We start from the raw sequence: 27,919 nt of genomic DNA, 5'->3' as shown, positions 1-27,919 counted from the left end.
GGGGTAATGCAAATTTGTAATTGTAATGCATGGTAATGCATTACATTTTTCCAAGTAATTGCATGTAATGTGTAATGCAGCAATTTGTGCATTACATGTAATTGTAATATAATGCATTACTTTAGCAAAAAGTTGTGTAATTTCATGCATTACATGGCATTACATGTCATTACTTTTTTCACATACTACATCTTTAACATATTGTTGGAGTTTTAACTAAACCAAATTTAAGATTTCTTGATTAATTAAAAATATGTTAATTTTAATTAAGGTCTATGTTTATTTTATAATTAGGGAAGTAATTCACAGTAATTAAATATTTCGTTTAAAATTTAAAGAAAAACAAAAAATATTTTTATAAAAGTAAAGTCAACATTAAGTTAAAATAATTAAAAATTGTAAAAGTCAAATTAAATAGACTTTTTACATGTATACTTATATTCAATTCATGGAACAGTTACTGCATATGCTATAATCTTTTGTGAAATGTAGTTGTTTTTCAAAATGTTTAATTTTTCTATTCACTAATAAAATTTTCAAATGTAATGTGTAATTCAAGGCATTACTTTGCAAAAGTAATTGTAATATAATGCATTACTTTGATAAATGCATGTAATTGTAATTGTAATATAATGCATGGTTTGGTCAAAGTAATTGTAATATAATGCATTACATTGCAATGTAATTCGCCCCATGCCTGATAGAGAGTGAAACGTAGTAAATTTAAACATATAAGAACACAATTAATATATTTCCAACGGTATCTCACATCTTTTCAAAAATGATCCTTAAAATGTAAAGCTTCACATATATGTATGGTTATTTTTGTTGTCGATGAAGATTTTGTCTATTCATTGTAGTTGGACTGCAATGTGGAATGCCCCACGCCTCTTTTTCTATATTTGAATAATGAGTATCCTTAACAATTAAATGTTTCTTTTTTCAGATTATTTGGTTTTATTGGACTTCTTGATTTTATTTTTTGATGAAAAATACTCAGAGTCGTGAGACGGGTAAGTTGTTATATAAGACCTATTGTAAGCGCCTGAAAACAAAGTAGTTTCGCCGCCATTTTTTTTCAAATCATACTAGACGTCGTTGGTTATAAAGAAGGTGATAAGTTCTGCAAAGCTACTTTAAGTTCACTATGAGGCCATCAACATAAGAGAATCAACAAATTTGACCAAAACTTAATCAAGCATACAGCTTGATACTGTATCTTTTGTTATTGTTTAACTTGTACATATCTTCATATTTATTTACTATACCATTTAATGTTGGGTGACGAATAAGGCCCTTATCATACTTACCCTTAAAAGCTTGACATACTGGATTGACATAATCTTTTGTGGGAGACCGTTCGTATGTTGACATATAAATGTCTTTTTGTTTTATGATCATAGTATATGTATGTTTATACTTGTTTTTACAATTCTTGTAGAAAACATACAATTAAGAATAATCTTTTAAAGTGCCAACAGTATTTTCGTCTTTTAAATTTATAATTTTCTTTTCTTTCTCTTTCTCTCATTTAGCATGTCTAGTATAAATAGTCAATAAACCTCAAAACAAACATTAGAAGTTTGTTCCTGACCCTGCTCATAGTTCCAAGTAATATCTGAATTATTTTTTGCTATTAAGATTATTTTTTGTAACAAAAAAAATGTTCCGGCGTGACATTTGTTCCGCTGGAACTTATTTCATAGGAAATATGTTCCACCGGAATTTATTTCACAGAAAATTTTTACCCGGAATATATATTTTAAGAAAATATGTTCCAGCACTGTAAAATTTGTTCCGGAACTAATTTTTTTACTAAATGTTAAATAAGTTCCGGGTGTTATAGATTAACATGATGCATTAACTTTATATCAAGCAAAACATTCTATAGTTGTACCTGACAAGTTTAATATTCAACATTGAAGTCTTTAAACAACACGACAACGTTCAAAATAAGGTAAATCTTTGAGAAATTCAAATTAAGTCAGCATATATATTGTACGTAGATAATATGATTAAAAAACAAATGCACAACTATTATTAACAACTGCGATAAATATTTAAAACACACTATTTCATTTTTTGTCTCGCCTTGACGGAGTCAAAAAGCGAGACATAGGTATGCTGTTTCCGGCGTCGGCGGCGGCGGCGTCGTCAACAATGTATTAGTTTGTGATTAGGTCTAGTTTATGGCGAACCACAAGTGGTAGGTCAATCATATTTGGTATGCAGTTGTATTAGCATTGGCACATCTCATTTCCATGGAGATTATTTGGCCCTGTCCCCTCAGTCATGGTCTATTGACTTTGAAACTTTTGCTTACTTTACATGTATTAGTTTGTGATTAGGTCAGTTTATGGGGAACCACTAATGGTAGGTCAATGATATTTGGTATGCAGTTGTATAAGCATTGGCATATCTTATTTCCATGGAGATTATTTGGCTCCCTTAGTCATGGTCTATTGAATTTGAGAATTTTGCTAAGTTAACATGTATTAGTTTGTGATTAGGTCAGTTCAAGGGGAACCATTTAGGGTAGGCAAATGTTAATTGGTATTCAGTTGTATAAGCATTAGCACATCTCATTACCATGGAGAATATTTGGCCCCGCCCCCTCAGTCATTGTCTATCGACTAAGAAACTTTTGCTTAGTTTACATGTATTAGTTTGTGATTAGATCAGTTTAAGATGAACTGCTAATGTTAAGTAAACGATATTTGGTATGCAAATTTATTGGCATTTGCAAATATCGTTTCCATGGATATTATATAGCCTCACCCCCTCTTCATGGTTCATTGACTTTGAAACTTTTACATAGTTTATAAGTTAATGTTTGTGTTTAGGTTTGTTTAAAGGGAACGACTTATAATAATTCAATGGTATTTGGTATGCAGTTGTATTAGCTTTGGCACATCTCATTTACATGGAAATTGTTTAGCCATGTACCTCAGTCATGGTTCATTGACTTTGAATATTTGCATAACTTATGAAACATGTTAAAGTATTGCTATTTTAATTTCAACATTTGCATAATCAAGATTACAAAAGGATGAGACATATTTCTGTGATAACAGTTTATCTACAAATTCTGATATGAAGTAACATATGTTGAATTGCAATATTCATAAATAAATGATTGATCTATAAAAAATTTCTGACGGATTTTTCTTATTCTTCGCTTATCTGCCTCATTAAATTATTGTCATTTGGATATTTTTGTATGCATAATGTAATTAAACATTTTGCTATACTCCACAGAATCCATATTGGATGTTTACACCTTTTATTTATTACATTATCAATATAATACATGTTTTTATAATGAACTTGAATTATAACTTTAAGCTCACTGATAACAATGCTCAGTATAAAAGATAACTTGTATAACCAGTGGAACATATTTCACAGACAAGGAACTTATTTCACCAGGTAAGGAACAAATCTCACAAACCTGGAACTTATTTCACTAGGTAAGGAACAAATTTCACAAACCCAGAACTTATTTCACCAGGTAAATTGTTGAACTTATTTTATAGAGATGGAACAAATCATATAGAAATTATCTGTGAAAAAAGTTCTCCCAGAATATATTTCCTGTGATATTTGTTCCACTGGAACTTTTTTCACAGGAACTAATTTTGGCTCACATATTCACAACTATTCTATATATTATAGTTAGACTTGGGAGGATAACAAACTTTAAAATGTTGTAATGACATGTCCATTGAAGAAGACCGTAGATTGAACTTTAGAAGTAAATTGTCACGTTTTGTTTGTTGCTTAATTGGGTTGCTGTCTAAATTAAAATATGTATACTTCACATCTCCTTTAAAATCATTCATAGAAATTAAACATTGCTTAAAATATGTTAGCATACATCGTCTGAGAGTAGTTTTTTGCTCTTCTTATATTCCCTTTTAGATATATTTTTAGTCTTCTGTTCTTCAACCTCTGCTATATCTTGCTAGGAAGAGCTAGCTAGGTAGATCTAGACAACATCCAACTCAGCCAAACGATCTTGGGGTGTGTGTGGGGGCACTTATTATGTAATGAGTGGAATGGATGAGTCGCTGGGATAGGTCACTGTTTGAAGCTTCATGAAATTGCATGAGGTCGAGAAATTTAGGTGAAATATAAGACAAGGTTGATGATTGAATCTGAAACTAATCAGATGTCGATATTTTTTTACAGATGCAATTAAAATCACCAGAGATTGTGTATATATGTCTCTAAAATCACTTTCGTAAATGTTTAAGATATTTGTCAAATCTATTTACTAGTATCTCCCCATGAAATAACGTAACAATGATAGCTATGTCACGGCAGGTATATATACGTATTGTAAAAAATATATGATAGCTAGGGTAACTGCATGTATGTTCTTTTATCATTCAATATATATAGTCAAATGCGTTTTGTTAAAATATACTTTTTCACTCATTTGGTCTTTTGGAAAATGTTATTTGTGCTGTATTTAGACCCCTCTACCAAGAAATTTGTTTTGCATGCACACGTATAAAAATTGCGGTTTTTATCCAACGCAATCATGGGTTTGAACGTTGTTTTCAATTTAGACTTGTTTATATTTTTTCGTTTGGGCTTGTATTATATTTGCCTTCGGACTTATATGATCCGTTCATCCTATTTTGACTCTTTCAAAATTCAAGAGTCTATCCTAAATTGAGGTAAATTATATGGCCTTCCAAATACCGTTTCGATTCCTAACATCACTGAAGAGACATTAATTGTCGAAATCCGGATATGGTGTACAAATGTTTGCACCTCATGTTTGCGGTATACCATCTTTTCCGCAAGTTTATTGTTTTCTGTTTGGTAATAAATTAATGATAAGATCTAATTGTTACATCTTGTGATCCGTTTATTTGTCAATCGCCAATGGCAGTCAGCAGGGTTTAAGAAAATCAGTTGTTCGACCTGCTAGTCAAATGCGGTTTGTTAAAATATACTTTTTCACTCATTTGGTCTTTTGGAAAATGTTGTTTGTGCTGTATTTAGACCCCTCTACCAAGAAATTTGTTTTGCATGCACACGTATAAAAATTGCGGTTTTTATCCAACGCAATCATAGGTTTGAACGTTGTTTTCAATTTAGACTTGTTCATATATATATATATATATATATATATATAAAGGGTGGGGTATTGGATGTCTCAGCTGCTCACCTCTGCCATAGAAAGGTCGAAGTGCCGCCGCCGCCGCCCCCGCCCCCTGAGATAAAAATTCTTGTGTAAATTAATATTAATCGAACAGGAATTATTTGATATCTCCGTTTTAAAATGTTTGTGTTGCCTTTAGATTATCTTACTGAGTAGGGGGCCTCGGTGGCCGAGTGGTCTAAGTAGTTACTACTGTACTCACTAGCCAGTCAACACTGAGGTTGTGAGTTCGAACCCCGCTCGTGCGAGTGCACTCGACTCCAATCTTAATTGACTAGGATTGTCAGTTTTCCTATCGAAGGTCGGTGGTTTTCTCCCGGCGCTCCGGCTTCCTCCACCAATAAAAACTGGCCGCCACGAAATAGCCCAAAAGCGGTGCTTCAAAGTGGCGTTAAAACACCAAAAATCAAATCAAATCAAATCTTACTGAGTATAAATAAATATAACCTAAGAAAAAGGCATTTTCCTAAAAGTTTTCTTATGTTTTCACGTATAAAATGTACGTAACATGAAATAATCACGTGTGTGTTTACAAATCTTCAGGAGATTTGGCTATTTATAGATAAGTGTTACCTGTGTACCGATATGCATGATTGGTAACCAGGCAAATCTATTTACTAAAATAAAGAGTTCAGATCCGACACTCTACGGGATTAAAAGACATTTACTAGGTTTGAATTGTCCCAACCAATGAACGAAATTTAATTATGACAGCGTAAGTAATATCTTCCAATTAGGTAGTAAGAAAGCCTTCAGCCCGCAGACTGTCCATCGTTCAACTCTTAATACCGTCTCCGAGGAGACGGTAATAAAAAGTAATCAAACAGAACTCAAACTATAGGAGATGTGGAATAAACTTCAATTTGACAGCAACCAAACGACAAAAACGCCATAGGTAAATCAGATATGTCTTTGAGTAAAAGCCAATTTCTATTGTTTCACTGTTTTTATTTCAACTAGCGCAATTAAACAATCACTTTTTCCAAATATATTTTTTCTAACAAAGCATCAAAGAAAAGATCAACAGCCCTTTTATCATTACTACTTAGCAACAAGGAAACATAATTTACCAGTTAAAGATTGGTTGGATCAATTTTCAAGGTGATCAGACATTACACAAGAAGAGCGCGTGCCCCGTAAAAATGTTAACTTGTATTTGTACTATTTGTATTTTTATCCATCTGATGAGTTAAGCCTCTTTCAACAGATTTTTATAGTTCGTTCTTATGTTGTACTGTTACACCACTGTCCCAGGTTAGGGGGAGGGTTGGGATCCCGCTAACATGTTTAACTCCACATTCTTTATGTATGTGCCTGTCCCAAGTCAGGAGCCTGTAATTCAGTGGTTGTTGTTTGTTTATGTGTTACATATTTGTTTTTTGTTCATTTTTTGTACATAAATTAGGCCGTTAGTTTTCTCGTTTGAATTGTTTTACATTGTCATTTCGGGGCCTTTTATAGCTGACTGTGCGGTATGGACTTTGCTCATTATTGAAGGCCGTACGGTGACCTATAGTTGTTAATTTCTGTGTCATTTGGTCTCTTGTGGAGAGTTGTATCATTGGCAACCATACCACATCTTCTTTTTTATAATAACTTTTAAATCTCTTAAGATTTTCGAACCAACTTTGAACATATTTTTTTACATTATAATAATCAATCTTAATTTACGATCTTGGTGCATATTTAACCTTTCCATTCATATCCTTAGTTCAGACGACATAGAACTATTGGCAGAAAGTGCTGATGATTTACAGAAACAGCTGGATTCTTTCAGTGAATACTGTAATATTTGGAAGCTTAAAGTTAACTAAAGTGATGATTTTTTTCTAGAGGCAGAATGCCGTCAAATTTACATTTTTATATAGCTATAGACGGCACTGACATTGAAAATATTAAAAGAATTTAACTATTTGGGCATATTATTATCTAGAACTGGTAATACTAAAATAGCACAGAAACACCTAGCAGAAAAAGCCACACAAGCTATGTTTAAGGTGTTGAAATCAGGCCGCATACATAATCTTTCCACTCAGTGTCACTTAGATCTTTTCTATAAAGTTGTGAAACCCATACTTTTGTATGGATGTGAAATTTGGGGGCATGGTGATGTTGAAATTATAGAAAGAATCCATCAGTAATTCTGTAAACTTCTTTTGAAACTGAAAATTCCACACCTAGCTATATGGTATACGGAGAACTTGGTAGATATCCTTTAAATTAAAAATAGTATCTTATTGGTGTAAATTAGTATCTGCTAAAGAGACTAAGTTATCTTCTATCGCATATACACTATTAAAAACACTATTTACTGTTAATAATGTATGTACATTTTTTGTGAGTGGAGTTAAAAATATATTGGATGAATGTGGTTTTTCAAATATTTGGATTTCTCAATGTTTTGGTAATGATGTATGATTAAAAAATGCACTAAAGTTGCGATTACAAGACCAATACAAACAGTTGTGGAATACACAATTTCAAGAGTCTACATAATCAGTAGATTATAGAATTTTTAAGTTAGAATTAAATTTTGAAAAAAAATATTTTGATATGTTGGATATGCACGAAAGTATTATTTTGTGTAGATATAGAACCACAAACTACAGACTCTCAATAGAGACAGGGAGGTGGAATAATGTTAATAGAAATGATAGAAAATGTCATCTTTGTAATATTGGTAGCATTGGAGACGAATTTCATTATCTGCTAGAATGTCCATTTTTTAACGACAGTAGAAAATTATACCTTGATAAGTACTATTTGGCTTATGTTAATACACTAAAGTTTAGAAAATTGATGAGCAAATTAAACAAAAATTCAGAGCTAAAAAGATTATGTAAGTTTACAAAGTGTATAAATAAACATGTGGGTCCTCCTAGCTAAAATGTATATTATTTGGAAACCACTGTATTGTATATATGTTTTGTAAATAGATGCATATTCATGTACATATTTTGCACTCTCTCTGTACCTATGTATCTGCAATGGTTATGGGAATAAAGATATTGGTATTGGTTTATATGAACTCGTCAAGCTTCGGTGGATTCAATCAACACTATGAAAACTGGACACATTATACAAAAGTCGGCGCGTGCCATGTAAAATGTTTATAACTCTTTCATTTCTAAATACATTTACACCAAAATTTAAATATATGCTCTTTATTTACAACATTATCATACTGAATGACCTTGGTACTTATATGACTGTTCCATCATGGGCTTAGTGCAGTTTTCAGAGCTTAGTGCACCAAGGCGGCCTAGGTGGTGTTTAGACGTACCGGGTAAATCAGTCTTCAACAAGAAACAGGGGCGTGTTTTTTTGTTCTTCGGTAGTGAGCCAGAAGAGGTCCATTTCTGTTTTTTTGCATAGGGAAGATCTTCTGGCCCTCTTCCACCTCTTCGTTTTTGATAGGTAGTTTAAACGGCAGAGGCACATAACAAACATGGCGTCGTTTTGTCTAAATGACATTAATAAATTTATGAATGCAGATATATTGGAATGTGAGCTGTGTTATAAACGTTTTTATGGTATGACAGTCTTAATAGGACATCCCTGTATGACGATAAGCTGGATAAATATAAGAACTACACGGACAAAAAATGTTAAGGGACGACTATTTGATATTATAGGGAAGGGATTTTGATTGATTGGTGTTTAACGCTACTTTCAACGCTAAGTTGGGCTATTCCGTGGTGGTCAGTTTAAATTTATAGAGGGCATTATTAACATTTTTAATCTTTTGCTTATCATGCATATTTTTCAGCTCTTAATTACCAGCCCACCCCACTAAATGAATGAATATCAAATGGTTTTTCTTCTTATTTAACACAAGTTTAATTGGTTGATTGTTTGTTGCTGATTATTAACGCCCAGTGACAAATATGTCATGCATGTTCAGGACTCGGTTCAAAACACGAGTTTAAAAGTCAGGTAAATAAATAAAAACGAAGAAATGTATGATTGCTAATGAGGTAACTATCCACCGGAGTTCAAATATGAAGTGGATGTAAGCAATTATAGACAACCGTAATAAAGGCCTTCAACAATGACAAAACCCGATACTGTCAAAAGGCCCGACGTGAAAAGTGTGCGAAACAATTCAAACGAGAAAACTTACGGCCTAATTATACATAACAAAATAATTTACAAAATATCAAATATGAGTCGAGACATGAACCAACGACAACAACTAAACTACAGGCTCCTGACTTGGGATAGACACACACAGAATATGGCAGGGTTGATATAAAAACGAAGATTGCCAATGAGACAACCCTCCAGAAGAGACCAAATGACACAGCAATTAACAGCTATAGGTCACCGTACGGCATTTAACAATAAGCAAAGCCCATACCGCATAGTCAGCTATAAAAGGCCCCGAAATCACAAATGTAAAACAATTCAAACGAGAAAACTAACGGTCAAATTAATGTACAAAAAAAAATGAACGAAAAACAAATATGTAACACAGCAAAAAACGACAACCACTGAATTACATTTGACTTTGACTTTGGACAGAGCATACATACAGAATGTGGCGGTGTTAAACATGTTAGCGGGATCCGGCCCAACCAGCCCCCTAACCTGGGACAGTGGTGTAACAGTACAATAACATGTTTGTGAGCGCTTAACCCTCCACGAGGCTGGGACAGTGGTGTAACAGAACAATATTAGAACAACCTGCACAAATCAATTGCAATTAGATTAACTCAAAAGATCGGTACGAGACACACAAAAAAAAACTTACATTAAGACAATAGACACAAAGCAGGGAAATAAGGGTATTTGCAATTACTGGAAGTTTGCTCAAAGCTAATTACAACTATAGTGCTGAAATAAATCTTGTTCTCCAAGACTGAAGTATCAATCAGTACACAACCAACGGATTTATTAAAAAAAGAAAGAAGAAAAAACAGTCTGAGAAATGTCTGGTATACATTGTATGTATATACTTGCATATAGATCCATATACAATGAACATTTTTGAAAAGTGGTGGTCCGAAGGTTGTGACCATCGAAATTATGCAATAGAAATAATAGTTAGGAACAGAAGATTTTCTTCAAGGACCACCAGAGAAAAATGATTTTGAGAACTTTCCGATATCTTTGCTTTATACAAAAATAATCCAGTTTGGTTACTTTAAAAAAATTGAATAAACAAGATGTCCTTTTTGATCATATTCGAGACAAACATTGACGAATTTTTGTGCAGTTTAAGATTATTCTTAAAAATCAAATAGTGCCCCAGGTGTCTACACGAAATGTCAAGGTCTAAACGTCATGAGTTTATATAAAATTCGTGAATACAATAAACAAAAACAATTATATGAAAGAATCTAAATAATATAAATACTCATTATTTTACACGTATTCGAGGGATCAAAATAATCAGTTCTACAAATTGCTGTTAAATGAAATATTTAAGCCAATTTTACAAATATTTATACCTGCCTCTGTATTATGTCATATTGACGGACCACATTATTTTTTTTTATCGTTAGAGACACTGTTGCAAAGCTCATTTTCCGTTCACTTTAAAAACCTACAAAAATTGCCTAAACTTTTAATCTTAGACTAGACAGCGTGAAAGATCAATACACTTTGGTAAGTGTACAAACGGCGTTTTGACAAACCGGTAAATAATCATGTTTTCGCCCGGGGATATGAATTTGACATTAAACGTCCTTCAGTAACTTTACAATACCCAGCCGTGTCATTTCCGTATATTGTAGATGGAACGTGTGACAAATATACACCAGCAATACCAATACAGGTGAATTTTACCTTTTTAAATGATTCCAAAGAGGGGGTGCATTGCATTTGCGCCAATTTTGAAAAAAAAATCAATCTTTCATTTGCGCCAAAAAAATAAAACTACATTGGCGCTATTTCACAGGTAACATATAACGGAAAAGTTTTAAATATTCATTTTTACATCGTGAATAAGATGATTTTTTAAGTATTCCCCATGGATAACTTATTTTAAAAAGTTCATAATTATTGTTTATTATAAAATTGCGAGTCAGTTAGGTTTAACATTATATAGTGTTTGAATGTTTGAGGTGTCAAGATGGATGGATCTGAGTAAAATCCGTTAGTTTTCTCAGAGTTTGATTATTTCATATTTTTCATGTTGGGACCGTTTTTAGCCAACTTAACGGAATTGTTTTTAGAAGGCCGTACGGTTGTCTCTGGTGGCTTTCGTCCACCTCATTTGAACTTTACGGATAGTTGTAAATTCATAAGCAATTCTTAATATACCACATCTCCTTGTGTTTACATAGAGGAAATTAGTCTGTAATTTTTATGACCACACATATAGGTTATCCAGTATAAATAAGTACATCTGAGCCGTTGCCTACAAGTCTAGTGTCGGAACAAACTTTTGGTTTTACTCCGGTATATATATAGTCCTTTATTTCTAGTTTTTATGAACTCGTTCAATTATAACATAACTGTGTTTTAAAGTTATTATTCAAAGTCTCTTTTAAATAAAACAACTTTTTATACAATCAAAATTGAGAATGGAAATGGGGAATGCATGTGTCAAAGTGACATCAACCCGACCACAGAGCAGAAAACAGCCGAAGGCCACCAATTGGTCTTCAACACATCGAGAAAATCCCGCACCCGGAGGCGTGCTTCAGCTGGCCCCTAAACAGACACCAAGTGATGGATACAATTGTGGCTTATATTGTTTAATTAATTTTTTAGAGCAAAAGATTAATTGATTGTTGGTTGCTTAACATCCAGTGGCAAACATTTCATGCATATTCAGGACGACAAAACTTTTCAGAAAAAGATTATGAAGTACTAGGTATAACAAATGTTAAAATTTTCTCATCATTGACCTTTCAATACAATTTTGTTTATGATATGATCTTTCGTTGTCTTTCTATGGTTATGAAGTCATAAAGTATGTTCTATATATTCTAAGTTAGCATATCTGTACAGTTTGTCATTTTGACTTTTTTTTATTTTGCCATGGCGTTGTCAGTTTGTCTTTGAATAATAAGTTTGAATATCACTTTGGAAGTTTAATTCCGCCTTTTTACAAAAATCATGAGATTCAAATTTGATAAGATGAAAGATTATATTAGACTAATACGTATGCACATCTGTACAATTTAATGAGATTATTGATCGGGGGTAGACAATTCCTCTATATAAACCAAGAAAACCAATATGTCTGCTGTTTAATTCACCTACTTCTAGGGGGGGGGGGCGGATTTTGGACCCCCTATTGTTAATAAGGACATATGGTTGGATCCCCTCCCTTTATCCTTGGTTGGGAACCCCCATTTAAAAAGACTGGATCCGCCACGTGCACTGTACACAGATTTAGTCCGCATTGTTTTCCGGGCAGAATAGACCACCACTGTTACTAATTTTTATAGTTGTAAATATTTACGCTAAATTTTGTTAATAAAGATAGGAACAGTTACAATTGTGTGGTCATAGATTTCGTAAATTTGTTTTCTGAATCCATATAGCAAGTGGCATGACATCATAATGGTGAATCGGGGAAATCACAGAAAGCTTATGGAAATGTTAGATTTTTTTTGATATATGACAATAGCGCAAAAAGTATCAAATATGTTTTAATAGAGAAAAAAAATGACTGTAGCTGTAATAACTATATTTTTATTTGTTTTTAATTGTGTCGCTCTTTGATGACCATTTATGAAACCTGCATTTTCGTCTTTCATTCTTACGTACGTCTAGAAATTTACACAACTCAAATTATATATCTGAATAAAAGGAGTTGTTGGTTTTATTTACGTCAATAATATAGCAAACAAACCAAAAACAAAAACAAAAACCAAGAGACATCCAGAGAGCAAAGTGGATTTTTCGGCTTGCAGTACAAACTCAGTATATTAAGTATAAAGAACAGTTATATTATAACTATACCACGTCAAAAGTTCTCTCGTTCATTTCATTCCATAGTAGAGTGAAATGACTAACTTTCATTTGACCTTTAAAGAGGCAGAATTAGTTGACACAAATGTTATGCCTTTTTGCATGGCTGATTGTATATATTTATGTTGAACATTTTAAATTCAAGGCAATCTTGTAGCGAACGCACAACCCTATACTGTGTTTGGTTTTTCTACGATATCTAGTTAAGAAAAAACTTTATTATCGGAGGGGTGAAACGAGGGAGAAAATAATATGTATTAGATACACATTAAGGGCGTTAGCCCGAATGAGTGCGTATTACTTACACCAAGATAAATTGAATATTGTCAATGCAGAATGACAAATTCAATAATTTAGGACAGGGACTTTCAATACTAACGGATTCCCTGTTAAGGAGGAGATCTTTTAACAATTTGACAATATGCTATTGAAATGCATGATAAATGCAGGGTATCAAATTTATTTATCGACATCTTTGTGTAAAAAAAGATACAATTTTGCTAGATAAATAGAAAATAATAACACATTTCCTTGCATAATCTTATCTAAAATTATTGAAAATTATCATAATTTATTGGTATTGTTTTAACATGATACACCAAAGCCGAATTTTGCATGTTTGCATTACACACTTGCACTGTTTGGATTAACGTATCAATTAGAAGGTAGGTTAGAAAATCACAAAAACAGAATTAAAGGACAAAACGCCATTATATGGTTTTCCGGATAATGTTTTTTTTTTGGCAAATATTAAAAAAAAAATCTTTAACTTTTACATATACATAACATTTTAGGTAAACACCTAGAGTTACATATATACCAGCATACATTTTTGATAGGAAAAAAATGCTATCAAAGATACTTCAGAAATGCCTAGCTCCATGCCTAAGAAATATACATTTTTTTTATTGTTCACATTTATTTAACCTCCATTCAACAATGGGAAGGAACATTTGCCTCAGCTGTGAAATGAATTGATTTAAAACGACTTTTAACATATTTACTTCTGTTTTGTCAATATCTTAGCATAGAATATGTTCAGAATATGGTCTGTGTATAAAACAAGTATACCGCTGTAATAAAAGCACTAGACAATTTATACATGTAAATATATGCTACTTCCAACAGAATTTTGTTTTGTTTTTAGTTTTTAATTATTTTTTTGTCATTATCGTTTATTTTTTAACCACTAAATTTGCGGTTTTGTGATATGTTCGTGCAGTTTTAACAATGTCGTCAATAGTGTTCAGAAAGAAGCTACTAGTATTATAAAATGTGTCAGAACCTTAAATTACACATACATGAACGGAGCTATGATACCATGACAGGTGTACATATGATGTAATTGTGAAATAGCCATTGTAATTGCCAAGTTTTGATAGTTTAAGGATCATTTTTGATTAGTAGCACGTGCCATCGATTTCAATCTTTATTGACAGAAAATATTAAATAACGAATACATTTATTACTATTATAGGAAGAAAAAGGCGAAGAAGAATTATTTGCTATAGTGCAACTTGAATAAACAAATAAATACATAATTATTTTATATTAAATAAAATTGTTATTAAAATGAAAGAAAGGATTAACGCATTTACAAGGATATATACTAGATGCTGAACTTAAATTAGGTTGTATTGTTTTAACGAAAACTTCTATGAGGATCTGGAGGGGGTCCTTTATTTCTGTATTCTTTAATTTTTTATGCCGATTTTCTCTATTCTTTAAACTTTTTGTCTATTATTATCAATTCTTTATATTCAAGCACCTAATTATTCTCTATTCTTTATTTTTTTTTATCCATTTTCTCTATTCTTTATATTTATTGCCACTCATTCTCTATTCTGTAACCTCCTCCCCGCCCCCTCCCATCAACATCTTCTTCTTTCCGATGGTATGTTATTTATAGTTTTATTGTCTCGTCACGGTCTAAGTGCAGTTTTCAGAATATTAACTGCACTCGGAGACATGGTTCCCTGATGCGGCCTTGGTGACTACGCATCACTACGAAATAAAAGCAAAAAAAAAAAAAAGAAGACGGTTGTCCAAATATAAAAAGAATAACACGCACGGGGAATGATTACTAAATGCCACGAAGTAATTATTAAGTTTTAGAGGAAAGTATCGAAAGATAACGAAATTAACGATATAAATTATCTGATTAAAACATATTTGTATTTACGTTTATCGTTCCCGATGAAGTTAAATCCAGAAACGTGCTTCAGACGCATGAAATTTATAAGGTGTTTTCAATCTTTTAATAATGTTATGTTTAAAATTTGCAATTACTTCTTTTCAAAGAATAAGTAGATAAATACATAAATTAACATCAGAAAATAAAAAATCAAATCAAATCATAAACAGTTATAGGCGAATAAGTTATTTCCTCAACAAAACAAAATCACTAATCTCTTAAAAAAAGACCAACAGAAATAAAACGTCAACCAATGATTTTATGTTTAATTATTAAAAATATACGTTTTTCATTCTAGCATTTATATTGTAATTTTTTTATAATTAAAATGTATCATCCACATGAAGGGGCGTAACTCCTAATATCATTCTGACACACTAAACGGATCTTAACCCGATCTGAAAATTTTGAACATTACTTTTTATGTTTGGTCTGAATTCGTCTAAAACTTCTTAACATATCTTGTTTAACAGCTAGAGCCTTCTGTCTTGTTTATCTTGACATGAATGAACGGACTGAACACGACATATCTGAACAGCGTCTGAAAGTCTTAAAAAGTCTTAACGTTTTTCCCTAGCGGTAAATTCAGTTGATTCAGACTTGATCAGACCAAAATGACCGTTTCAGACTGAAATCTTGCTACTAGTGTAAGGGGGCGGCCATTGAAATGAATAGTGGGAAGGAGTAATACAGTCTTTCTGCATTGAATTGAGGGCAAATTACAGTAAATAGTTCATAACCACTATTCTGCATAAACGGATCATGGGAAGCCAATGCAGAATAATGCGTTCATAACACTGCATTGAACTTAATCCAGCAAAATCAGTACTGTTCAGAAACTTTTCAGATAATTTAGTATGATGTTAATGTGTACACATGGTACAGGTAAATAACAACTGCTGGAAAGTTTGAACATAAACTAGGGATAAGTCTGAAATTATATAAAAGACTGAAAATGACTTAATAATTTATTGTTCAGTCTTTTCAGAGCAGTTGTTAAAATCAAAATGACCGTTTCAGGTCAAAATAGGTTTGCTAGTGAACGTATTTAATAGATTTTTTTTTAATTTGATATCGTCCTAAATATGCATAAACATTTTCCCTCTTGAATCTTAACAAAAATCTATCAATCAATAAAATTCAAATCTCATAATTCTTTTTCCTCGTGCTTAGATATAAGAACTCACTCACAATCACAAATAAGTCGCTTATCTGTATCACGCTTTATTTTCCATTGTTAAAACGCAACTACCACCCGAATTAAGGGCCCGAATATTTTGACAAAATAATCTAGCGGCGGGAATTAAAAGGAAAACCGTTGTTAATTGCGCAAAAATAAAGCTCGAAATCAACTAAGCTGGACAGGAGAAATATGTAATAAATTTATAAAAATCCAAACTGGTCTTTTCAAAAATAAAATCGCCTCATGATGCAGAAATTCGGACCAAGATTGGATTTTAGAAACACATATAACGCCAAAACGAAATCGACACTCGTATGATTAAATGAGAAGTACAAAGAGAAATAGGGGCGACATGCCATTGAGAAAAACGCAAGAAATCATCTGCAAAGTTTTGAATGATTCAATATAGTTTCATGAACAAATACATTACGGATACAAGTACTTTTAGTTCTGCATAAATTTGCCGACATCAGTTACATTCACTTTAAACTTTACGTATCGACTTACCTTAAAATGTTTCTGGACTTTATGTTTAGCAATAAAACATCCCCTCATTTATATAAATGTATGAGGAAATTGTTACATAAATATTTAAAAAAAGAGAAAATTAATTGACAAGGAAAATTATCTTGACAATAGTCAAATGTGCATTCATTGGTACATAACAAACAGATAAATAAGGAAAATAGAAGGATGTAAAGTGTTTCTGACTATATTTTCTTGATTTCCCTATTGCTAGGTTTCCTTGAACGAATGTAGGGCATTTTGTCGTAATTAAAGCTGAAAAGATAAATGAATTAAAAGATTCGATATATGTGATGAAGACGTCTATAGACAAATCAAAACAAATATATATAAAATGACAAAGAGAATGATTATGATAATAACAATGAACAATCAAACTAAATCATCAGTTTGTCGCAACGATCTGCATTTTAATCATGCATGCAATATTATTTGTAATTTAAACATATTAAATGAACCAATGGAATCAATAGTATCTTCCTATTACATTTACAGACACTTTATATGATGGTCTTTTATAATCGTGGTTGTGAAATAATCCAATATTAGTAAGTACGATTTCTGTAATCCTTGACTTCTGTTCTAAGAGAAAATAAATTAATTGTAGTTTTGACCAAAAAAGATGTGAAAGTTCCAAATAAAGGTTCTGATAAAATTACCTCTTTACCAGGAACGATTTGTTTGAAGTACCACACTGGCTACAGAAACAGTATAAGTGCAAAACACATTGTTGGTATGATATGATTTTATATACTTGATTTTTTTTAATTGTTTGAATATTTATTTTTGGTGGCATGATCTGTATCAAAACGAAATACTCCAAATAATGAACCACATTGAGAAATGACAAAAAACAATCACTGAAAAGGATCCGGAGCTTGAACAGGTAAACAAAATAAAAATAAACACTTGCTTATTCATGGTAGTAGACATCGGTACATGCACAGTATAAAATACACACAAAAAGCAAAAGAACGACGCTTTTATTGTTGTTCTTTATCCCAAACTCATAGTGAGGTCTTCAACACAGAGCAAAAAAAAAAAAACTCTCACCTCACTGCAAGTTAACGACGGCCCCTATTACCGCCTAAAGTGGAATTCTTTGCACAAATAATTTGGATAGACTTTGTAAGATGTGACATCACATAATCGGGATCGGTTAAAAAGAATATACTGGAAAGTATATAGATTTTAAACAATATATGCTTGCGCATGTAGGTGTACATATAAGATATATGTAGAATAAAATTCTTGTAATAAAGGTATCAGATGAAAGGTGAAATACTGATGATCTTTGTAGACATGATTTTGAATAATACAAAACTCTATGAGTGAATTTTAAATTTGAGGGCATATATTGCCTGTATCCATATATGAAGTACCTGGTTTGCTTTATTCAATATTCCGGTAACCAGTGATGTCTGATGAATAAAAAATATATTGATCCCGCCGCCATAAAATGTTTGGAAGTGAAAAATTAAACGTGGATAGGAATGTGGGCCAAGAATATGTGGTGTGTATCTTACTAAGAATTTAGTACACAGACTGGCCTAAAATTGAGAGAATGATGTGGCACACATAAAAGAAGCATTTTCAATAGTTGGTAAAAGCACTGTGGGAAAGATCTTCGCTTTCAAAAGGCGCATGTAGTGTACAAAACTATCTTCTTATATTATTATCTTATTGTTGTGTCCTGAAAATTCAAACCCATTTTGTTTGATTGTCCATGATAATTTGTAGTAGCGGACAATTTTTTTTCTTAGATATTTGACTGGTTTTTCTGCACATATTTGAGTGTATAATCACAAAAAAAAGATTGATATACAGAAAGAAAATATTCAATGGACATTAATTGTCCTTTCAAAAGCATTCACTATTCGATATTTCACTAAGAACGAGTAAATGTTCATTCATATTGCAGGTAAAAGAATGCATCGAATGACTGGGGATTTGACGAGGATAACTTACATAAAAACACCATTAATTTAAAAAAAAATACTGTGTAACACTTGATGTTTTAGATAAATCATGAAGTAAAACCGAGAAGCAAAGGTTGTAAGATCAGTATAGTAAACAAATTAGTAATTAATATACAGGATCAAGGAACCATACAATGTTTTAAATAACAAACAGCAAGATAAATAGGATAATTGTATAAATATAAAGAGACATGGTAAACATGTTCATCGCACATTCCATGTCGTACTTAAAGCGTAGTGTCTATAACAATATACTTCACCGATTTTTGTTGGTTTAACGAATGAATTCTGCTTGTAAAAAACACACAAGAAAACAAAATAAAAAACTGAGGAACTAGTAACTGTTACAGATTTTGATCCACGAGTTTTGAAATTATCAGCATTATTTGCAAATAGTACAGACTTTATAGGAGAATCATTAAAATCAGCAGGAATTATTTTAAAAAATCATTTAAAATCAAGGGCAGATAATTATATAAAAATTTGAAAGAACAGTCTGTGTTTCTTTTTTTTTTATTTTTCAAGAAAATAAGACCCGTGATCACAACTTACAAGTTACTGCCCTTGATTTTAAAAGATTTTTTTCTAAAAATTGTAAATGCGTTTAAAAGCAATTGTTTTTTTGATAGTTTAATCTTTAAATTTCAAGTCATAATTTTTTTGTTGTATATTGAATGGTACTTAATAAAATAAAATATGAAAGTTTTTTGCAACATCACCAGAAAGGATGCTCAGAAATAAGATCTGATCAACCTTAAGCACATTTGTTAATATAAATTAAATGTTGACTTTGAATACCTTTCTTACAAGAATAATTCAGAAAGACGCAATGAAAACTGCAAGTTCAATACGGGTAGTCTACATACTAATGCTAATGTATAATACTAATGTGACTAATACGGGCAGTCTATATACTAATGCTAATGTGTAATACTAATGTGACTAATACAGGCAGTCTATATACTAATGCTAATGTATAATACTTATGTGACTAATACGGGCAGTCTATATACTAATGCTTATATATAATACTAATATGACTAATACGGGCAGTCTATATACTAATGCTAATGTATAATACTAATGTGACTAATACGGGCAGTCTATATACTAATGCTAATGTATAATACTAATGTGACTAATACGGGCAGTCTATATACTAATGCTAATGTATATTACTAATGTGACTAATACGGGCAGTCTATATACTAATGCTCATGTATGATACTAATGTGACTAAAACGGGTAGTCTATATACTAATGCTAATGTATAATACTAATGTGACTAATACGGGCAGTCTATATACTAATGCTAATGTATATTACTAATGTGACTAATACGGGCAGTCTATATACTAATGCTAATGTATAATACTAATGTGACTAATACGGGTAGTCTATATACTAATGCTAATGTATAATACTTATGTGACTAATACGGGTAGTCTATATACTAATGCTAATGTATATTACTAATGTGACTAATACGGGCAGTCTATATACTAATGCTAATGTATAATACTTATGTGACTAATACGGGTAGTCTATATACTAATGCTAATGTATAATACTAATGTGACTAATACGGGCAGTCTATATACTAATGCTAATGTATGATACTAATGTGACTAATACGGGTAGTCTATATACTAATGCTAATGTATAATACTAATGTGACTAATACGGGCAGTCTATATACTAATGCTAATGTATATTACTAATGTGACTAATACGGGCAGTCTATATACTAATGCTAATGTATAATACTAATGTGACTAATACGGGCAGTCTATATACTAATGCCAATGTATATGACTAATACGGCCAGTCTATATACTAATGATAATGTGTAATGCTAATGTGACTAATACGGGCAGTCTATATACTAATGATAATGTGTAATACTTATGTGACTAATACGGGCAGTCTATATACTAATGATAATGTATAATACTAATGTGACTAATACGGGCAGTCTATATACTAATGCTAATGTATAATACTTATGTGACTAATACGGGCAGTCTATATACTAATGATAATGTATAATACTAATTTGACTAATACGGGTAGTCTATATACTAATGATAATGTATAATACTTATGTGACTAATACGGGCAGTCTATATACTAATGCTAATGTATAATACTTTGGTGACTAATACGGGCAGTCTATATACTAATGCTAATGTATGATACTAATGTGACTAATACGGGCAGTCTATATACTAATGCTAATGTATAATACTTTGGTGACTAATACGGGCAGTCTATATACTAATGCTAATGTATGATATTAATGTGACTAATACGGGCAGTCTATATACTAATGCTAATGTATAATACTTATGTGACTAATACGGGCAGTCTATATGCTAATGATAATGTATAATACTTATGTGACTAATACGGGCAGTTTATATACTAATGATAATGTATAATACGTATGTGACTAATACGGGCAGTCTATATACTAATGTTAATGTATAAAAATAATGTGACTAATACGGGCAGTCTATATACTAATGCTAATGTATAATACTTATGTGACTAATAAGGGCAGTCTATATACTAATGCTAATGTATAATACTTATGTGACTAATACGGGCAGTCTATATACTAATGATAATGTATAATACTTATGAGACTAATACTGGTAGTCTATATATTGTCAATGTATAATACTTATGTGACTAATACGGGTAGTCTATATACTAATGCTAATGTATAATACTTTTGTGAATTATACGGGCAGTCTATATACTAATGATAATGTATAATACTTATGTGACTAATACGGGCAGTCTATATACTAATGATAATGTGTAATACTTATGTGACTAATACGGGCAGTCTATATACTAATGCTAATGTATGATACTAATGTGACTAATACGGGTAGTCTATATACTAATAATAATGAATATTACTAATGTGACTAATACGGGCAGTCTATATACTAATGCTAATGTATAATACTTATGTGACTAATACGGGCAGTCTATATACTAATGCTAATGTATAATACTTATGTGACTAATACAGGCAGCCTATATACTAATGATAATGTGTAATACTTATGTGACTAATACGGGCAGTCTATATACTAATGCTAATGTATAATATTTATGTGACTAATACGGGCAGTCTATATACTAATGCTAATGTATAAAAATAATGTGACTAATACGGGCAGTCTATATACTAATGCTAATGTATGATACTAATGTGACTAATACGGGCAGTCTATATACTAATGCTAATGTATGATACTTATGTGACTAATACGGGCAGTCGATATACTAATGCTAATGTATGATACTTATGTGACTAATACGGGCAGTCTATATACTAATGCTAATGTATACTACTTATGTGACTAATACGGGCAGTCTATATACTAATGCTAATGTATAAAAATAATGTGACTAATACAGGCAGTCTATATACTAATGCTAATGTATGATACTTATGTGACTAATACGGGCAGTCTATATACTTATGCTAATGTATAATACTAATGTGACTAATACGGGCAGTCTATATACTAATGCTAATGTATATGACTAATACGGCCAGTCTATATACTAATGATAATGTGTGATACTAATGTGACTAATACGGGCAGTCTATATACTAATGATAATGTATAATACTAATGTGACTAATACGGGCAGTCTATATACTAATGCTAATGTATGATACTTATGTGACTAATACGGGTAGTCTATATACTAATGCTAATGTATAATACTTATGTGACTAATAAGGGCAGTCTATATACTAATGATAATGTATAATACTAATGTGACTAATATGGGTAGTCTATATACTAATGATAATGTATATTACTTATGTGACTAATACCGGCAGTCTATATACTAATGCTAATGTATAATACTTTGGTGACTAATACGGGCAGTCTATATACTAATGCTAATGTATGATACTAATGTGACTAATACGGGCAGTCTATATACTAATGCTAATGTATAATACTTATAAGACTAATACGGGCAGTCTATATACTAATGATAATGTATAATACTTATGAGACTAATACTGGTAGTCTATATATTGTTAATGTATAATACTTATGTGACTAATACGGGCAGTATATATACTAATGCTAATGTATAATACTTTTGTGACTAATACGGGCAGTCTATATACTAATGATAATGTATAATACTTATGTGACTAATACGGGCAGTCTATATACTAATGATAATGTGTAATACTTATGTGACTAATACGGGCAGTCTATATACTAATGCTAATGTATGATACTAATGTGACTAATACGGGCAGTCTATATACTAATGCTAATGTATAATACTAAGGTGACTAATACGGGCAGTCTATATACTAATAATAATGAATATTACTAATGTGACTAATACGGGCAGTCTATATACTAATGCTAATGTATAATACTTATGTGACTAATACGGGCAGTCTATATACTAATGCTAATGTATAATACTTATGTGACTAATACAGGCAGCCTATATACTAATGATAATGTGTAATACTTATGTGACTAATACGGGCAGTCTATATACTAATGCTAATGTATAATATTTATGTGACTAATACGGGCAGTCTTTATACTAATGCTAATGTATAAAAATAATGTGACTAATACGGGCAGTCTATATACTAATGCTAATGTATGATACTAATGTGACTAATACGGGCAGTCTATATACTAATGCTAATGTATGATACTTATGTGACTAATACGGGCAGTCGATATACTAATGCTAATGTATGATACTTATGTGACTAATACGGGCAGTCTATATACTAATGCTAATGTATACTACTTATGTGACTAATACGGGCAGTCTATATACTAATGCTAATGTATAAAAATAATGTGACTAATACAGGCAGTCTATATACTAATGCTAATGTATGATACTTATGTGACTAATACGGGCAGTCTATATACTTATGCTAATGTATAATACTAATGTGACTAATACGGGCAGTCTATATACTAATGCTAATGTATATGACTAATACGGCCAGTCTATATACTAATGATAATGTGTGATACTAATGTGACTAATACGGGCAGTCTATATACTAATGATAATGTATAATACTAATGTGACTAATACGGGCAGTCTATATACTAATGCTAATGTATAATACTTATGTGACTAATACGGGCAGTCTATATACTAATGATAATGTATAATACTTATGTGACTAATACGGGCAGTCTATATACTAATGATAATGTATAATACTAATGTGACTAATATGGGTAGTCTATATACTAATGATAATGTATATTACTTATGTGACTAATACGGGCAGTCTATATACTAATGCTAATGTATAATACTTTGGTGACTAATACGGGCAGTCTATATACTAATGCTAATGTATGATACTAATGTGACTAATACGGGCAGTCTATATACTAATGCTAATGTATAATACTTATGTGACTAATACAGGCAGTCTATATACTAATGATAATGTGTAAGACTAATGTGACTAATACGGGCAGTCTATATACTAATGCTAATGTATAATACTTATGCGACTAATACGGACAGTCTATATGCTAATGTTAATGTATAATACTTATGTGACTAATACGGGCAGTTTATATACTAATGATAATGTATAATACTTATGTGACTAATACGGGCAGTCTATATACTAATGTTAATGTATAAAAATAATGTGACAAATACGGGCAATCTATATACTAATGCTAATGTATAAATCTTATGTGACTAATAAGGGCAGTCTATATACTAATGCTAATGTATAAAACTTATGTGACTAATACGGGCAGTCTATATACTAATGATAATGTATAATACTTATGAGACTAATACTGGTAGTCTATATATTGTTAATGTATAATACTTATGTGACTAATACGGGCAGTCTATATACTAAAGCTAATGTATAATACTTTTGTGACTAATACGGGCAGTCTATATACTAATGATAATGTATAATACTTATGTGACTAATACGGGCAGTCTATATACTAATGATAATGTGTAATACTTATGTGACTAATACGGGCAGTCTATATACTAATGCTAATGTATGATACTAATGTGACTAATACGGGTAGTCTATATACTAATAATAATGAATATTACTAATGTGACTAATACGGGCAGTCTATATACTAATGCTAATGTATAATACTTATGTGACTAATACGGGCAGTCTATATACTAATGCTAATGTATAATACTTATGTGACTAATACAGGCAGCCTATATACTAATGATAATGTGTAATACTTATGTGACTAATACGGGCAGTCTATATACTAATGCTAATGTATACTACCTATGTGACTAATACGGGCAGTCTATATACTAATGCTAATGTATAAAAATAATGTGACTAATACGGGCAGTCTATATACTAATGCAAATGTATGATACTTATGTGACTAATACGGGCAGTCGATATACTAATGCTAATGTATGATACTTATGTGACTAATACGGGCAGTCTATATACTAATGCTAATGTATACTACCTATGTGACTAATACGGGCAGTCTATATACTAATGCTAATGTATAAAAATAATGTGACTAATACGGGCAGTCTATATACTACTGCTAATGTATGATACTTATGTGACTAATACGGGCAGTCTATATACTAATGCTAATGTATACTACTTATGTGACTAATACGGGCAGTCTATATACTAATGCTAATGTATAAAAATAATGTGACTAATACGGGCAGTCTATATACTAATGCTAATGTATAATACTAATGTGACTAATACGGGCAGTTTATATACTAATGCTAATGTATACTACTTATGTGACTAATACAGGCAGTCTATATACTAATGCTAATGTTTAATACTTATTTGTCTAATACGGGCAGTCTATATACTAATGATAATGTGTAATACTAAAGTGACTAATACGGGCAGTCTATATACTAATGCTAATGTATAATACTTATGTGACTAATACGGGCAGTCTATATACTAATGATAATGTATAATACTTATGTGATTAATACGGGCAGTCTATATACTAATGCTAATGTATAATACTTAAGTGACTAATACGGGCAGTCTATATACTAATGCTAATGTATGATACTAATGTGACTAATACGGGCAGTCTATATACTAATGCTAATGTATAATACTTATGTGACTAATACGGACAGTCTATATACTAATGATAATGTGTAATACTAATGATAATGTAATACGGGTAGTCTATATACTAATGCTAATGTATATTTCTAATGTGACTAATACGGACAGTCTATATACTAATGATAATGTGTAATACTAATGATAATGTAATACGGGCAGTCTATATACTAATGCTAATGTATGATACTAATGTGACAAATACGGGCAGTCTATATACTAATGCTAATGTATAATACTAATGTGACAAATACGGACAGTCTATATACTAATGCTAATGTATAATACTAATGTGACAAATACGGACAGTCTATATACTAATGATAATGTATAATACTAATGTGACTAATACGGACAGTCTATATACTAATGATAATGTGTAATACTAATGATAATGTAATACGGGCAGTCTATATACTAATGCTAATGTATGATACTAATGTGACAAATACGGGCAGTCTATATACTAATGCTAATGTTTAATTATAATGTGACTAATACGGACAGTCTATATACTAATGCTAATGTATAATACTAATGTGACTAATACGGGCAGTCTATATACTAATGATAATGTATAATACTAATGTGACTAATACGGGCAGTCTATATACTAATGCTAATGTATGATACTTATGTGACTAATACGGGCAGTCTATATACTAATGCTAATGTATGATACTAATGTGACTAATACGGGCAGTCTATATACTAATGCAAATGTATGATACTTATGTGACTAATACGGGCAGTCGATATACTAATGCTAATGTATGATACTTATGTGACTAATACGGGCAGTCTATATACTAATGCTAATGTATACTACCTATGTGACTAATACGGGCAGTCTATATACTAATGCTAATGTATGATAATAATGTGACTAATACGGGCAGTCTATATACAAATGCTAATGTATGATACTAATGTGACTAATACGGGCAGTCTATATACTAATGCAAATGTATGATACTTATGTGACTAATACGGGCAGTCGATATACTAATGCTAATGTATGATACTTATGTGACTAATACGGGCAGTCTATATACTAATGCTAATGTATACTACCTATGTGACTAATACGGGCAGTCTATATACTAATGCTAATGTATAATACTTATGTGACTAATACGGGCAGTCTATATACTAATGCTAATGTTTAATTCTAATGTGACTAATACGGACAGTCTATATACTGATGCTAATGTATAAAAATAATGTGACTAATACGGGCAGTCTATATACAAATGCTAATGTATGATACTAATGTGACTAATACGGGCAGTCTATATACTAATGCAAATGTATGATACTTATGTGACTAATACGGGCAGTCGATATGCTAATGCTAATGTATGATACTTATTTGACTAATACGGGCAGTCTATATACTAATGCTAATGTATACTACCTATGTGACTAATACGGGCAGTATATATACTAATGCTAATGTATAAAAATAATGTGACTAATACGGGCAGTCTATATACTAATGCTAATGTATGATACTTATGTGACTAATACGGGCAGTCTATATACTAATGCTAATGTATACTACTTATGTGACTAATACGGGCAGTCTATATACTAATGCTAATGTATAAAAATAATGTGACTAATACGGGCAGTCTATATACTTATGCTGATGTATGATACTAATTTGACTAATACGGACAGTCTATATACAAATGATAATGTGTAATACTAATGTGACTAATACGGGCAGTCTATATACTAATGCTAATGT

General features: G+C 31.4%; 1 long non-coding RNA gene across 1 annotated transcript in view; it reads left to right on the top strand.

The window, feature by feature from the left end:
• Window positions 1-3,305: 3,305 nt before the first annotated feature.
• Window positions 3,306-27,919, top strand: part of LOC127703300 (uncharacterized) — an 86,225-nt gene continuing 61,611 nt past the window's right edge. Inside the window, exon 1 of the long non-coding RNA XR_007982899.1 lies at window positions 3,306-3,429. This is a non-coding gene — a long non-coding RNA (uncharacterized LOC127703300). The remainder of the gene's footprint in view (window positions 3,430-27,919) is intronic.

This window comes from Mytilus californianus, unplaced genomic scaffold (assembly GCF_021869535.1).
Source record: "Mytilus californianus isolate M0D057914Y unplaced genomic scaffold, xbMytCali1.0.p SCAF_5, whole genome shotgun sequence".
Classification (NCBI taxonomy): domain Eukaryota; kingdom Metazoa; phylum Mollusca; class Bivalvia; order Mytilida; family Mytilidae; genus Mytilus; species Mytilus californianus.
The sequence above is the reverse complement of the archived record's forward strand: the minus strand, read 5'-3'. Positions and strand labels throughout refer to the sequence as shown.